Genomic DNA, 16,751 nt, shown 5'->3' on the forward strand with positions numbered 1-16,751 from the left:
ATGGATGAATGGTCCACGTGAAATGCCCATTGGATCTTTTTTGCTTGCATGCTTTTGTCTTGCCTATTTTTTTTTTTAGCATGGTGTATGGGAACTGTTGAGTCACAGCCTGAACCACTGATTGATCACCTGAGGAAAGGACTGAGTCAGCACAGGTGAAGGCAAGACCTAGACCCCATTTAAGGGCTGACTGCCACTGGGGAAGGATCTCTTTCTGGAGATCCTGCCTCTGTGGAGTCTTTCCTGCAAATCTAGATCTTTGGATATAGGTGAGCATTCCTTCCCCGTTTGTTTCTGTTCCCATTTTCACTATGATAATCTTTCCGGCTGTAACACATAGTTATTACTTAAAATAGTTGGAGTTTTTTTATTATTATTTTTCAAGAAGAGATAAAAATTATCTTTGCCTAAATTTTTTCCACTTAGCATTCCTAAAACCCCATAGATTATAAAGTGATTGCACTTGTTCTGTAGGATTTCAGCCTTCACATGCACTGCTTCCACAATAGAGATATATTTTGCCATCATTCTGTAAATTACAAAAACAAACTGCTGCAAGTTGAATGTTAATCCAGTGTAATGTTTTCTGTAGCCTTTACATAGGATGAATGCCACAGTTACAGGAGCAATCTCTGGAAACCTGAACCTGAACCTGAGAGTCCTCAAAGTCTGAAATTTTATGTAAGCAATACTGGTGATAAATTTTAACTGTTCTCTGTGAAACTTCAGCATTATTCAGACTGCTATTTTGACTTGAGAAATGATGCTCAAATTGTATGTGGCTTTCTCTATGAGAAGTTTTGCTAAATCTGTGGAAACCAATTGCCAAGGAAGGTGTTCCTATCTGTGAGGGAGTCTGCTAGAATCTGGATTAATGATAAAAGACGTGCAGTGGATCTTGTCAAACCTGCATCTTTTCATTAACATATGGTCAGGTGTGATTGCTGGAGAAAGAGTGCAAACCTAGATCCATGTAAAGTTGAAAATAGATTCGATTTCCCCTTATTTTCCAAGAAACAAGTTTGTAACTGTGCTGCACAAGTTTTATGCAGCCTGTCCTTTATTCTTGGAGTACATTTGCTCAGCTCTGATAGGTTGACTGAAGGAGATGCAAAATGACAAATTGTCTGCTTTCTCCTGAATTGAGGGTAATGATGTATATGCAGTAGTGATGAGGATTTGGTGGTCCCACAGAAGGAGCTGGTAACAAGTAACCTGTCTACAAAGTGACATTGGACACACCCAGGCTGCTAAGAGAAGGGAGAAGGATACAGCTTCAGTGGCCAAATGTGAAGTATTAATCTGAAGAGTAGCATCTACTTTCCTATTTGTTTATTCAAATCTTTGCCAGTAGTTTCTGTCAGTAATTCTGTAATCAGTTGTTCTAAAATGCAGGCTTTTTGTCCCCTATAAATGTGCTCCTTTTGAAATCCCATAAATCAGAGATTCAAGTAGGCTATTGAAGGACACAGCCTTTCTCATGTGGCCTAAACACACAATCATTAAGCAAGTCTCTGCAGATTGGAGCTGTTGGCAAGAATTGCCTTTCCCTGGAAAATAAAAGATGTGTTAACGAAAAAAACTTGGGACTTCAGAGAGCATTAGGTGGGTAAGAGTTCCCCACCCATAAATTCTTACAGAGCTTTCGTTTTCACTTCTGTGATGCTAATAGTTTCCCTTTCTAATTTCTCGGCTAATTAGCTTATCTCTCCTGTGCAGGTTTGGGAATGAAAACATAGCTCCTGCTGGAGCTCTCTGATGTTGAGGCAGACATCTTGAGAACACAGATCGAACTGATAGCAGGCTATTTTATAGGGCCTTAAAAGCCACTAAGAAACTAGCAAGGCCCATTAAACTTTCTGTCATGCATATGATGAGAAAAATATACCAGCATAAAATCCACTTTATTGTCCTACTGTGACAGCAGCAGCTATTGTGCTGGGGAGCTTTTGGACGCTAGCTCCACCTCAGTGTTTCTGCTCTGCTGGCTGGTGGAGTTTCACAGAAGGGTATCCATACAGAGAGGGCTTTGTGGTAGGCTCCTGGTCACCCATAAGGATTACAACACACAGCCTGGTGGTTTGACAAGGAGGAAAAGCTCAATAAAAGTGGAGTGACCTCTTTCAGTTTCCTGTTTCAAGCCTCGCCGTTTGCTTCCTTGCACACAGATTGGTTTGAAGAGGTGGTTGCATGCTGTATTCAAGGCTCGTTTCATTGTGAGTTATGTTTAGCTGGCTTTTCTTAGGGATGTTTCTCTTCTCCATTTTCCTTAAACTGACAGGAAAAAATACTGTGTCTTTACAGGGGTCTGTGCTTACTTTGAACAAAAAAAAAATTGGCATCTACTGAGCCAGAAACTCAAAGTGAATTGCGAAAGACTTCCTTTTTTCTTTAACCTATATTTCTGTTTTACAGTCTAAGTGATCTATAAGGAAAGCAAGCAATTATTTGCTCTTTTGTCTTCAACTTATTCCTAAATAATTACTTGCACTTTTAGTAATAACCACTCTGCAGTTATATTGTATGTGCCAGAGGCTCTTCATTTCACAAACATTGCCCATGAGACTAGTTTGCGCACACCTTGTAGGCTGTGGTCTCCTGTTGTCATTAGATAAACACATGCTGAGTCCAGCTGATGCTACATGGAGAAACTGAGCTGTCAGCATGGGATTACCTGTGCCTAGGTGTACTAGGGCACTGAGTTTGCTTCTTCCCTTCTCTTCAAATAGAGGGAATCTTGATGGAGAATAAACACTTAGAATTAGAACCCTCATGTTAGATTGGTGAATATGGCTTTATTACTCTTATTTATTTTTGATCAAGTAAATCTTCTTTCTGGAATAACTTTGCCATTCATCCCTTCCCAAGACAACCTCTGCCATCAAGTATCTTAGCTATCTATCCATTGAAGCATCATGTTCATGCGAATGCATGTTATTACTTCTGGACATGACTGATATCAGCACAATGTGGAAACTGTATTTCTACTTCTCTTCACCTAGGATTGACCCTGAGTTTTCCTCGGAGTCCTAATTGAGATCTTCTGTCCATAAAAGCGAAGTGAAATTCTCAGAGGTGTTAGACATGATATTTATAGTCCTAAAGGCATGCACGGAAGGGGCCTGGTGGCATGCCAGTGACTGAGAGCTGCTGTTTATTTTTAATTACCTATTTTCTAGATGGGTTTCCACTCTCTTGCACAGTTTCTCCTGGCACCTGTTCTTGTGTTTGCACTGTTGTGGCAGAGAAGAGTTGCCTGAAGCCTCCACGCAGAGATAGTTTGCTTTATGCCAAATGCTGGCCAAGGATAATAGCTGACAGGTAGATGGTTTAGGGTTTTGTTCTTTTATTTTGTTAAGGAACTTCAGACATATTCTTGGTACTATTCACAGATCTTACTAGCATGGTAATTCTGGGACTCAGTTTGGCTTTCAGAATGTAGCCATGCAATCTACTGCTAATAAACACTTCCATAATGTAGTGTATTTTATATTCAGGGATGCTGAATGTCTCCCTATTAAGACTGTTTGAAGGAGGCTTGCTGATATATATGGGTAAAGTGAGATATGTCTTGTGGAAGCTGTTTTTCAATTAGCTCTTCAAGAATCTGTGTTAAAATCAAACTGCTGATAGTTTAGATGGTGTGCTACTTCATTAAAATCTTCATGTTTTTTTCAGACCAAGATTTGTAATGAAGGGTGTGCATGTTTCCGACTTCCCCTGGCTGTAAGACTTAGTGAAATTTGTGCAATTTTGTTTCAAGAACAGTTAAAAGGAGACCAGATCCTATATTCCATGTGCTTCGCCAGTTGTCAGAAGTCAATCCATAATCAAACCCTTCAGGAGCATCTCTGGAAGATACTGCTCTTTGAGGTGGCTGCCAGCTACTCTTATTCTCAGACCAAAGCAAAGAAAGCCACGAGTCCTTATTGTTTTGTAATATTGCTTTTGTTTGGAGGTGTTTTTACCCTCTCCCCCCAACCTTCAAACTAAACATCAACACAACAGTGGAATAACACTCAGATTTTGAGTTTCAGATCTGAGTTCATCAAGCTGCTGCTCTTCAGTCAGCAAGTGTGTCTGTGGTATAAATGAGGGAGAGTGCCCCTTTTGTAGTCTCTGCTCCACCATCTCACTGCACTTGTGAGAGCAGGAAGAAGAATGTGATATCCGGGCAGTCTGAGTGCCCCAGCTTTCTGGCCAAAAGCAAAATTAGAACTGCCTTTAAATTCACTGACTGTTTTCTTTCGAGAGTGTACATGGGGCAACTGAAGCAGTATTTTTCTCACCAAGGCAAAGACTAATTCTGTAAGGGATCAAGTCTGCTTATACTAGAAGCAAAACCGCTCTCCCTCAGGTAATCAATCAAAGTCAATGAAATTAATCCATGCATAAATGCCAAACTTCTTCAGCTTCTAACTATTCACTGGCAAAGACCTCTCACTTCTATGTTTGTCTCTTAATTCAACACCTAAAATTTCTATTTGGAAATTTTCTTGTTACTTCCTTGGCTATTCCTAGCATTTTAACAGGCTCACTCAGTTATTCCCACATAGTGTCTGTAGCAACACATTGCTTTACTCTAAAGTTTCATCAGTCCCCAGTAAGAGCTTCAAACTCATCCATAAAATACATAAACATTCGTGGCTGAAGGTGAGCTCGCTATCCAAAAATACTGTTTTTTGTGTGTGAGTAGTTTGAAGTAAACAGCCTTCGTTTTGATCAGGAATGAATGTGACTCTTAAAGCATTTTGATGTTTAATGTGTGTGATCGTGGTGGGTTTCTTATTTGTTGTTATGTTTTGTTTTTCTTCTTAAAGCTTTCCCTGTGATTTAAACTTTCTTGTTGCTTCGGGCTGCCGGAAGAAAGCTCTGTCTGAGGGTGAGAATGAATGCGACCGTCCTGTCCCCTGCCAGGCTGCACTTGCTCCATCCGCCATCCCCGCAACCTCTCCCATGCTGCTAAGGTCCATGTCAGACAGAGCCCCCTGTCATGTTCCCCTTTCACTCGCTGCGTTCTTCTGAGAGCTGTCACCACCCCCTGGAAGCACATCTTCAGTGTAGACACAAGGCTACTACCAGCCCCGGCGGCAGGCTGGGAATGTGAAAGTAAAATTTATGTCTAGTGGAACTCGGTCTGCAATGAGTGTCCTCAAATTTCAGGTTACTGCGAGAGTGACTGTGCTTGCGCTGTGGAAAATGAGTCTGGCTGAGGGCAAGCATGAAAGCTGCAAGCAGTGATCCATCCTCATCTCACCGAGACCTCGGCGCACTCTGAGGTGTTTAAGTAACAGTCTTTGCAAGATGGTTCCTTAAGTGCAAAGTGGCAGGGCTGTCGCTTCCAGTATAATTTGAGTTGCTTTGCCTTGGTCAGTTAGCAATTGCAAACATGTTAATATATTCCTTTTATCATATTAAAAGGAATTTGAAATGTAGGATTTCAAGCATGCAAGAGATGATTTGTATCTGTGTTTCTGATCTCTGGTACGTTTTCTCTCTCTGTCCTTAATTTCATTGCCACATGGTATTTATTTTTATTTTTTTCACGAGCAGCTGGTAGGGTGGATGGTGAATAAATGAACGCACAGTGTTTGTTCACTTAGTAAGCAAGGAATTTGCAGGAAAAGAAAAGATGGTCTGGTCCTTAGGGTGATGCCAGCGGTTTGCTCTGATAGGAGTAAATAGCTTCCCATGTTTCTTTTTCCACTTTTTCTCTCTTGTTTTTCCTTTTTTCTTATTGATTTTTGCTGTTTTTTATTTCTCCATCTCCTGATGAAATTGGTCTTAGACCTGTTGATTAACAGGCTCTGCTGAGCTGTTAGAATGAGCTCACTTAATATGGCAACAACCGTAATAAACAGGTACACAGAGGCTGCGAAGCTGCAACTTTCCCACAGTGGTACAAAGTAAGCCTTTGCTGTCATTCCCCATCGGCCACAGTTAAAAAGTAATAATAAGAGAAAGGTTAAATTATGCCTTTATCACTCCAATTTCATGAGTAATACTACTAGCTGTTAGTGACAAAGTGTTGGCAGTGGGTTCTGCAGGGGCAAACACAGGTAAAAAGCATGGATGTAAGGTGGTGTTTTAGTTTCTTGGATTTTCACCATCCAGACTATTTTAATTGGCAATAAATAACATTAATCCTGCCCTAATTAAGTCTGCTTTGCCCACAGTAATACTTGCTAAGTGATCCCTTGTCCTTATCCCAACCTACAAGCTTTTTTGTCTTACTTTCTCTCCCAGCCCTGATGAGGATGGCCACATGGAGAGCCCTGGGTGGGAGTCTGGTGGTTGCCTAAGGTCAACCCACTACAGTAGTACACTGATTTGGAAATCAGGATGAAATTTCATTCACCTCATCTATTCGCTGTGTATTAGTCATGACAAAAGCTCTTGCAACTTACAGTAGTACTGGAAAAAATAATTCCAACTACTCACAGATGGAAAAAGAGCAGAAAATTCCCTATGTTAAGAAATTTGTAGTAATATAGTTCTGCTAGATCTTGCCAATCTTGACCAACTGCACAGCTCTTTCTTTCCTGCTTTTTTCCCCAGACAAAGCGTGCAATGGCTTTATTTTTATTTTGTTTCAAGACTGAACAACTTCTTCAAGTGACTTTCTACTGAAATTCAAGCCTTGGTGTATGCTGTGAGCTCAGGACTCTGCTGTCAGCAGAACTGGAAGAATCTTTCATGAACCAAATGTTTCTCAGTTTTATTAAAGCAATTCATATTTGGGCCCTTTCCCTGGTGGCACTTCTTTCTACGCCGAATATTTATTTTTTTAGCAAGTTGTGTAATCCTCTGATCTTTTTCCCAACTAAATTTCCAGATTCCAAACAGACAGTGGTGTAGCAGTTGGTTGTAGCACTAGCTGGCATCACTGCCTCTTGCCCCTTTGTGTGATAGCCGAGGTCTGCAAACTTGTAGACTAAGAGCAGAAGCCTTTGGATTTCCAGAGCAAGAGGGCTTGTGGCATGCTTCCCTCTCTGAAGGGAATTGTTAGCGCTCACTTTTCTTACAGTGCCTTCAGGTGTCAAGGCAATTTCAAACATTTGTAGATGAGGTGAGTTTTTAGATGTGGAGGATCTACTGCTGTCTGGACTAGGGGTGACTTCATTAGGGTCTTGGTGCATTTCTTTTCCCAAACAAAATGTGCAGCTGTTGTAATTTTTCAATGTGTTGATAAGGAAGGATATGCAATGTTTTTTCTAAGCATTTATTTTCCCAAGTGAATTAATTAATAACAAGAGCTGTTCTAGTAGGCAAAAGTGTTTACAAGTTTCAGCCTATTTAGTGAGTTAAATACTGGTGAAAAATGTGGGGTTTTCCTTGTCTTGCTGACTTGTGTGAAAATTGCTACCTGTGCACAGTAAATCCTCCTGAATTTTCCTTCTTTCTTTCCTCTTGAGGAAACAAATCTTTGATATCCACCTGGTTTTAGTCTCACTGTACTCTAAGTTAGATCTCCAGAAAACAGTCCTGCAAAGTTCTTCTTGCCACTTTTGCTTATTCATTGAATTCATTGAAATGCGGAAGTATTTATACCCACATCCATAAGCTACCTCGGTGCCTCATTTCTATTACAACTAAAGGCAGTGGTCCTGTGAAGACTATTTCCTCTATTTTTAGACAGCACTTTCTGGTAATAGTCATACTGGAACACTTGACCAACGAAAATCCTGATCAACCAGGGTCCCGCCAATAATGGTGAGTGTTATGAGTGTTATCTGATCTTATTAGCATGATGAACTTCAGAATATGTCATGCTTTACCTGAAAACTCATCATTTAAACGTGTCATTGAAAAAATTTGCTTGCATTTGAGGATACAAATTGTACAGAAATTCAAAGACTTCAGCTGTTTTTATCATCTGGCTACTCACTATGACTAAGTGAAATACTGGAAATAGGATTGTGAATTTAAGACTGCAAATAATATATGATTAAGGACACAGCCATCCTATGATCATCTTCAGGTTTCTCCCACTATTTCTTTAGCTTGTAATGTCTATTTCAGCTGTGGTAGCTTAGTCTCATTGAGGCCTCATTGAGACATTCCATGGGCTGCCTCAGGATGCACAGGTACCTGTGAGCAACCACAGGGAGCTCATAAAACATCAGCCTATCAAACAACATCGTACAGGTCAGTATGTGTCCGATGCTACAATCATCCAGCTTAATCAACTACTGCTGTAAGTGCTTCCTATGTGATACTGATGTTCTAATTTCTGCAGAGTTTTTAGCTTTTAACAGGCACTATGTGGGTCTATTACTCATTTCACCTTTGTGTTCTGTCGTAAAACTAACATCTGACGAAGGCAAATTGAGGGATTCTTTCATTAAGCTACTGACAAACCACAGCGATGCGTATCTTGGTACAAACACTGCATCAAATATGCAGGCAGTACCACTGCTGCAATAATAGGAACACGAATATCGACCAACCTGATAGCCTTGCTTCTTGCAAAGAATAAGAAGAGGGATTGTCCTATGATAAAACTGACGTATTTTTGCTAGTCTCAATAAGCACTTTTTCTTGTGCTATACTCATAAAGAGAGCTGGATTAGTAGATGACCACAAAATAACAAAGCTTGTAATATGCCTTGTCAGTTGAGGATGGAATCCAGAGAAGAAGAAAGGTCAAGGAGGATTAGGAAATTCTGTTCTTAAAATGTAGGTCTGGAGAGTGGCTTTTGTGTAAGAAATGTCTGAGCAGGCTTGACTCTGGCTTTCAACAGAGAGAAATAATAGAGATAATCAAAATAAGGAGAAGCATGGAAACAATTGTTAGGTATGGGCAATTTGTTATTTCATTTATATACATCATGTGGATAATGTGATGAGAAACCTTGGTCAAAAAAAAAAGGAAGGAGATGGCTTCTGCACTCAAAGGTGTAGCTGCATCCTTGATGGTGCAGATTTGCAAAGCTTACATAGGTTCAATGGAAGAATGGACAAATATTTGAAAAACAGGTCCATGGAGGATTAGTAAATAAGATAAGCCACCTCACTGTGAGGAAATTCTGTCAGCTGTAAGTTGTCTGGGGCTGAGACTGTGGCAGGGACACATCATGTGTTTTGCCCTTTTCTCATTCAGGCACCTACTTATGGCCACCATCAGAGTCCTACAAGGACTCTGATGCTAAAACAGTACGGCCTTTTCTGTGTTCCTTAATCTCTAGCGAAATTTTACTAAATCAAGACTATCTTTATATCTTTGCTTTGCTGAAGCAAGCTTTCTATACCACCCCTTAAGTTAAAGAGAAAGATTGAGACCAATTTGCATCCCTTTCAGGGACATGAGCTCCAAGGAATGAAGTTTATTTTCATCATATAGACTTACTTAGTGTAACATGTATATTAGCAGTTATAAAATGTTTTAGCACAGATTAATGCAAAGTAACCTACAGGCCAATATTTTGCTCGTATTAAATTCCTTAAAAGAAGGAACGATTTTATTTGTCACCTAGATCAATTTCTAAGAGATGCGTAATTTTGAGTCTCAAAAACTGCCTCCTTCATAAAATGCAAAGCTGACAGATGCAGGTTTTGTGGCTTTAAATTAAAAAACCTTATAAAGATATCTATATAAATAAAAGAGAATCCAATGCCCTAAAACCAAAGCAAATAAAAATTCAATGGGCCTTCATACACTGGTGTTTGTACTCAGAAAGCAAGGTTTAATAAAATTCTTAATTTTATGGCAGCAGACATGTCAAGTGCAGTTTAGATTTCTCAGACAATAATCATATTTTCTTGCAAGTGGCTGATGCACTTATTTTTTTAGAGATAGACACAACAAATAATAAGGGTTTATAGTTGAGAAGAGAAACAAGCATTTTTATCAACATGAAAGGGGCATCATAAATTTATGAGACCTCACATACAGCTATAATACAATAAATTAGGAGGATTAATGTAATTGTAGGCTACAGTAACCCTCACTAGTAGAATGCCTATTTTATGGAGCTTGATAATATAGTTTATCACCGCCTCCATGGGAATTCCCACAATATATTAGCTGTGGTGTAACAATAAAGCACACACAGTAAGAGGCATGTCTCTTTTGACACACATTCTCTTCCCACACTTATTTTACCAGGGAAACAACTCCGGTGCAGTTTAATTAAACTGCACTGCAATGAATTAGTCCAGGTCTTAGCCCCCTAACAGTGAGGAGCCTGGCATTACCCCAGGGGGCTGTCCCCCTGTGACACTAGAGACTGCGGAGAACCTGGGAAAAAAAGTGCAGGGTCTCTCAAGAGACACTGTCACTGTGCAAGGCCTTAGCTGTCAATCACAGGATCTGAAAAAAGCTCAGACCAGTTTGCCTTAAACTTTATCTGCCTGTTCACTTTGATCTGACCTTCAGGATGAGATCAGAAACTGATGCGGAGAAGTATTTAGAAGACTTCTCCATTTAGGAACAGATTCGGTGGCAGAATTTAAAAAAAAAAAAAAAAGTCAGTAAACATACAGATGACAAGACTTTAATTTCTTTATGTGGTTCATAGCCCATGTGTGTACTGGAATCTGAGTCTAAGAGGAAATGCTTAGATTGCACAGAGAGGAATTGACGAACCACAGCCTATGGGAGTCTGGTGCTGCACAGGTCATGGGATCGAAGCTGTTCTTAATTCTTTGAAATAGAATTTGCTTTTCTACTAGGCAATAATTCCCTCTGTATTTTGCCATTGCCAATGTGAGAAAGGCTACCACAATCTTTGGAACATCTTCAGTGGCTAGCTACTATTCATTTTTTAAAAGAGACCTCTAATTTTGTGGATGAGGTTTATCAAAGATATGCTTGTGATGTTACACCACTGGGTGGTTTAACAACTTATGTTAAATCAACTGAGAAGTTATCTGTTACCAAATTTCTGTTCCCTGATGTAGTAAAAGAGCATGTGATTGAGTCACTGTAACTGGAGTATATTGAGATCTTCAGTCTCTTAACAAGGCAGATTTCCCACTCCTTTAATCAATGCTTTGTATCTCAAATTTGCAACTAGTACATAGAAACTATCCTAAGGTGAAACGCTCTTTGAAGAAAAGAAATTGATAATGAATTTTTTTTTTCAAATTGAATTGTCTAATTCTCATGATCCTGGAGTGGAGTTTAATATGGACAACAGTATTTCCCTAGAGACAAATGCTAGAATACATAGAAAGGTAATTCCCAATAAAACATAAAAAATAGTCATCCATTATTTATAGATATGCCTGTGTAGAACTTCTTATTAATCCATAAGACTGTTAAGGGGTAGGAAATGATAATTCAATCTTCTCTAAATGCATTTTTAGTAAGAGTTCCTTGCCAGACCAACCTTAACATTTTCTATTTTAACATACGTACCGTGCTACAGAGAAATACATCAGAATACATCAAAATACATCTGTAATCATTGGGTACTGCTGGGATTACTGCACTCTGTTTAAATGCCAGACATAGTACCTTAGTGACTAGCTTATCCTGTATCCACATTTCCATTGGCTACCAAGTCTGAGAAATGACAGTTGCATTGGATGTCATGTAAAGCATCTGACCTTGCTCTCCCAGCACTTGATCTTTGCACTTCAGGCGAACATTTATCACTGTCCTGCAGAGACAGAATTCAGGTGTTTCAGATTCACTACTGGTTTTCATGTTATAAAGGGATTACAATGGTCCATTCACTTTATCATTCTATTGCAGGAGACATGGAAATACAATTTTGCTACTAGCTGGCCAGGTGAATTTACTTGGTGGAGAGAGAGAGAAGGTTCCTATGGGTCAAAAGACTGGGAAGAAGTGTTTAGCCTAAGAAGACATAGTCTTCACTCAAATTCCCTGTGTTTTTAACTGCTTTGCTGGTAGAGTTGAAGACTTTGATTAATCGGTTTTCGTTGCTTTGTTTTTTATGACAGAGGGAACGGCAGAGGTCAGAGAGATTCAAATGGGATAAACGTATAGAACAATGTCGGTCCTAGGTGCGAAACAGTAGTCCTTCCACAAAATGGACAAGTCCTTCTGTAATTAGCAGAGGTACCTCCAATAAAAACTTCCCATCACATCTCTTTGAAAACTGGAAATTACTGTGACTGTAGTACACTGCAATGGGCATAAGATTTCAATGGGGTTTTGTTAGGACCCTGTGAAGAATGTGGCCCAGTGCGCTGTTTCTCCATGGGATCCAATAGGCAGCTTTTATGCTGAAGTCTTGCAAAGAGGCTGGTTAAGGTTTTCACAGACCAGTGTTCCAATCTGTAGGTTTCTCTGTATAGCAGAGATGGGTTAATGCAAATCACAGGTCTGAAAGTCATTGTTAATCCCAGTATCTCTGGATTGTGAGTTTAGGGCATATACTTTCCTTTAACATGTGAAGAAAAAGAATCTGAACCTGAAATAATTTTTAAAAATGAAGTGAAATCAGTTTTGTAAACTTTGGGTATGATATTATTTTCTGAGAAAACAAACACAAGGACTTTACAAGTGCTATTTTGGAGGCAGGCAGGAAAAGCAGCATTGACAAGCATCATCTTTAGTGAGCAAAATTTTTATCCTATCCAATAAACTAACTGCCTGAGCAGCTAAGCAGTATTTGCTATTATTACACACAAATACAGAGAAGAAGGTGACTGGGAATTTGCTGTAACACGCTGACTGTTCTTGATTTTGATTTTATACTTTACTTTGGCAGGAGAGATATGAGACTTTTCCCACTGAGTTAGTGCCCTCAGCCTTCCAAACCTGGACTGCAAAGGTAACAATCTTTGAACCAATCTTTCAGGTTCTGGATGGGATCTTTTCCTGTTTTGTTTAAAACTGATTAATAAAATCGTCCCATCTTTAGAACCATTAAGGAACTCAGAATTTCTGTGAAATCTTAAACACAATGAGATCCGTATCTTATTTGATATTTTGCAAATTTTAATAAAACAGTTAAAGACAGGTTAAACTATTAGAATGTGGTGAGTTTCTTTTAATGGACTACGTATAAGTAAATTAAATAACTATTAAATTTTTCATTCAGATTATAGTTTTTAAGTGTTGTGTATAAGCTAGTGTGATTAGAACTATAAAACAAAAATAAGTGAATAATCTCAGGTTGCAGTGTGTTGCCTTATTGAGGAAATACACATACATTTTTGCTTCTAGGAGAGGCAGAGCAGACTCTATCCAACTACGCAAGAACAAAGGGAATGCTATTTTATCTCATGACTCACCACCAGAGTTGTCAGCAAAAACCTAGCCGCAGGTTCTTTGTTATTACTGTGAAGTCAGAAGTGTGAAACTTTTTTGGTATGCTGAGTTGCAAAAATCAAGGGTAAAATCATCTTGTAAGCTACAAAACATACAAATTTGACTTGGAAGTTGTTAAGAGAGATTATATGATGCTATGACTTTTCTTACCACATTTCTTGCCACTGTGGGCATGCCTATTGAATAATTGGTTCTGGTGTGAGTTATGTACTCAGTGCCAAAGGTGAGAGTGAGAGTCAAGGTCAATTATTTGACTGTTGTGCCCACAGCAAAAGGGCTTTTTGCAGTTCAGAATTCTCGTTCAGGGTGGGAGTACGATATGCTGTTGGAAATCCTTTTCTTTCTTACTTCACTGCTGCCCTACTTTTCTGACAGGATCTAGTTTCTGCCTTAAAAATTTTACTAATCATTTCTATGTTCCAAAACACGTCAACCTGTCTTAACTACAACTGCATTTGACCACGTAGCTTTCATTTAACAATATTATTTTAGTGACTCAAATGGAACAGGAAACCTGGAATTTTACATGAAGGGCCAAACCCTCTATCTTTTAAGATATAGCCTTCAAAATAATGCAACTTCAACTAGAAAAGCAACCCACATATTACTGTGCAAAGAAGCAGAATTTGGGACTCTTTCATTGTATTTTGCATGGGTAAAATCTTGCTGTGTCTAATAATGACTGAAATTTCTGGTTGAATTTTATTATTTTTTTCTTAATCAGCACTTTCCTGGATAGCATGTTTTTATTAGGATACAGAAAGAAATCTTTTCCAAGAAAATTCATTTAACTGCTAAACTAACACTGTTCTCAACATCTGAGGACTTTGCGTAGCTATAATTGAATTGGAGGTCCATATTGATTCTTGGTACCTGAGCTTGAGACCAAGCATAGTCTCTATTCGCTTGCTGGGCCTCCTGCAGAGGAGTTTGACATCAAAGAGACAAACTAGCTAAGTCATAATTAGCCCCAAGCTTGTTTGGTGTAAATTGTAAACAATATATCAAGTTGACTAATTGTAATGAGTCTAACTACCAGACACAGAACCTTGGGGATTGGCGCGTCCTGTCGCCACATTAGCGCTTGATGCTTCATCCGAGAGAAGAGCCGTGCACAGCCTGTGTGTCAGGAATCTCAGCACTTGAACTCAGCACTGCTTGGGGACATCCATCAATGTCACCAGTGGATGGGAGTCAGGTGCTCCTGATTCTCCAGGGTTCGTGCAAGTGCGGCCAAGCCACTGCACAATTTCTCACGTTAATCTGTGCAATTTGAGGGCTTTTTTAGATGTAGAAAGGTTGAGAGGAAGCAGAATACTCTTCAAGAAAGTCACAGGCACCGTGTTACTGTTTTCATGGAAACAAGCTGTCTTCTGAAATGTAATTTTATTGAGGAAACAAACAAGCCCCTTCTTTCCTATTCAATTTCATATTGTTCAGTCATTTAGAAGCTGACAAACCTAATCTACAGAAGGCTCGCTAAATGTTTATTGTTTACCTTGTTGTTTACCTTGGAAGAATTTCCTTGGCATCACACGAAGGCAAACAGGGTTAATGTGGGTCGTAGGGAGTCGGAGCATTTCAACAAACAAGAACTCCGACTACTAATTTTGCTCTACTGACACAGATTCACCATGCAACTACAACAGTACATGCTGCTCTTGTTCAAAGCTATGGATAAAATGGACACAACAGGGGAATTTACATGCTATTTGTCTGTGGAACCTGCTTTATCACAGATCAACAAGACATGGGAGCAGAGTAGAGATTATTATCAGAGCAAGTTTTGGTTAGCTCATATTAACTCTGAATATAAGAAATATGCCCATTTCAGGTAATGTGTGGTGATATAAAGGAACAAATATGAATGCCTGAAACATCTCATTGCAAACCAGCAAGCTCTTACAAGATAGGAAAAAAATATCTTCGTGTTATCCGATGAGCCCCTAAGCTCTTGCAAAATATTTTTCCCTGTTTATCCTCATTTTTTTCCTCATTTCTAAATTATATTTGGTCTTGTAAGTGTATCAGGCATGAAAAAGAAAAAAAAGCCAAATGTGCACATAACATTTGGTATTGAATGATGCTGCAAGGAAGCAAATCATAATAGCTGTAAAAATCTTTCAGAATTCAAGCAATGTGTCTACTGGGACATAAAGTATCTGTGGGCAAAGATTAACAACAAGTTCCTTCATTACTCAGCCATGGCTCTGGCCTTAACTGGGAAGTGAAAATGTTTCTCAGCTTATTTCTGGCTCCCAGGGACAGTAGGCATAGCTTTTTCTGTCACCCTTGCAGAAATATCTCCTGATGAGATGATCTTAAAATGCAATTCTTTACAGTTTATTTCCTGATGCTTGAGAGAAATGCCCACTAAATACTGTCTCAAAGTCAATGAAAGAAATGCTTTCTTCAGTCTCACAAGGATATCCGCCATGCAAAAGGAAGATCTGTTTCTCCTTCCCTCTTGCACGTGTTTAATCCAAGGCTGAGGGAGCTGGGAGGTGCAGACAGCTGCCCCCTGGCACAGCACAGAATTCAGTCCTGGAAGGTCTGTGGGAGCTGAGAGCAGTGCAAATGTATTCCAGTCGTTAGTCATTTAGTCAGTTATTATGCTAAGGAGGGAAGTTGGGAGTTGTACTTGGTAACTTTTAGGACAGAATCAGACTGAGAACAGTCTTCATTTGGCAGTGCAATCTTTCAGAGAACTTTGGCTTGGGGTTCCTTTTCTAAATGATGGTGGTGTTTGCATGCTACAAGATGTTTTTTATAAGTTATTTATTGTTTTTGTGGCATCAGTGAAAACTGTATAAACCAGCATTTTAACTGCATCAAACTATATTTAGCCTGTTATTCCATTTCTAATTACTACATATGATAAAGACTGAGGATATTAACTGTTCATAATTCAGGTGCTCCTGAATTTCACAGATTCTCTAAATTTAAACATTGGGCTTTAAAGTCCCCATATCTAACAGCAAGTGTGAGGTCTTGATACTTTATGAGACTGAGGAAGTTATGTGTCTCCTAGGCTATGAAGTGATTGGCTTCTGGAGCAGGTAGACTTTATGGGCCAATTCACAAACACTAGAGAAACAACGTGGATGCCGAATCAACTTGTCTCCAACTGGTTTGGAGTCTGTGTCGATCGGTCTTTGAAAGAGAAAACAGTTTCTCCTAAGTGTGCTGTGCTCTCACTGAAACCTGAAGCCCAACTGTGCTCACTTAGCTGGCTTATTTTAGGGCAGTGGGAAGAACAGTGAGTCTTTATCATAGTGACAAAGGTATAATATTTGCTTGTCACCAAATCCTACCCAAAAGAGGGCACCAAACAGTACATTTTGCTTCATGCCAACAGCAGTATGTCTGCGGTCCCCAGCATCCCAGGAAACCCATTCATCACCTTGCAAGGCTTCAAGGTGTTAAATAACGACAGGCGTGGTGCCAGGATGGACAGAAGGTTGGTTAATTCATAAGGACATCTGGATCTGCAAACATGTAA

The 16,751-nt window shown here is 39.4% G+C and overlaps 1 long non-coding RNA gene across 3 annotated transcripts; it reads left to right on the forward strand.

Annotated features, from left to right (window-relative positions):
* Window positions 1-210: 210 nt before the first annotated feature.
* On the forward strand, window positions 211-6,742 carry LOC109367279. Of its 3 annotated transcripts, XR_004159564.1 has the most exons (5): window positions 223-269; window positions 3,180-3,321; window positions 3,679-4,357; window positions 4,821-5,279; window positions 6,598-6,742. It is a non-coding gene; the product is annotated as an uncharacterized LOC109367279 (long non-coding RNA). The 3 variants fall into 3 exon arrangements; XR_002114267.1 differs by lacking the exon at window positions 6,598-6,742 and having other exon boundaries at window positions 4,821-5,678; XR_002114268.1 differs by lacking the exons at window positions 3,180-3,321; window positions 6,598-6,742 and having other exon boundaries at window positions 211-269; window positions 4,821-5,678.
* The last annotated feature ends 10,009 nt before the right edge of the window (window positions 6,743-16,751 follow it).

The sequence above is a fragment of the Meleagris gallopavo genome, chromosome 4 (assembly GCF_000146605.3).
Source record: "Meleagris gallopavo isolate NT-WF06-2002-E0010 breed Aviagen turkey brand Nicholas breeding stock chromosome 4, Turkey_5.1, whole genome shotgun sequence".
Lineage (NCBI taxonomy): Eukaryota > Metazoa > Chordata > Aves > Galliformes > Phasianidae > Meleagris > Meleagris gallopavo.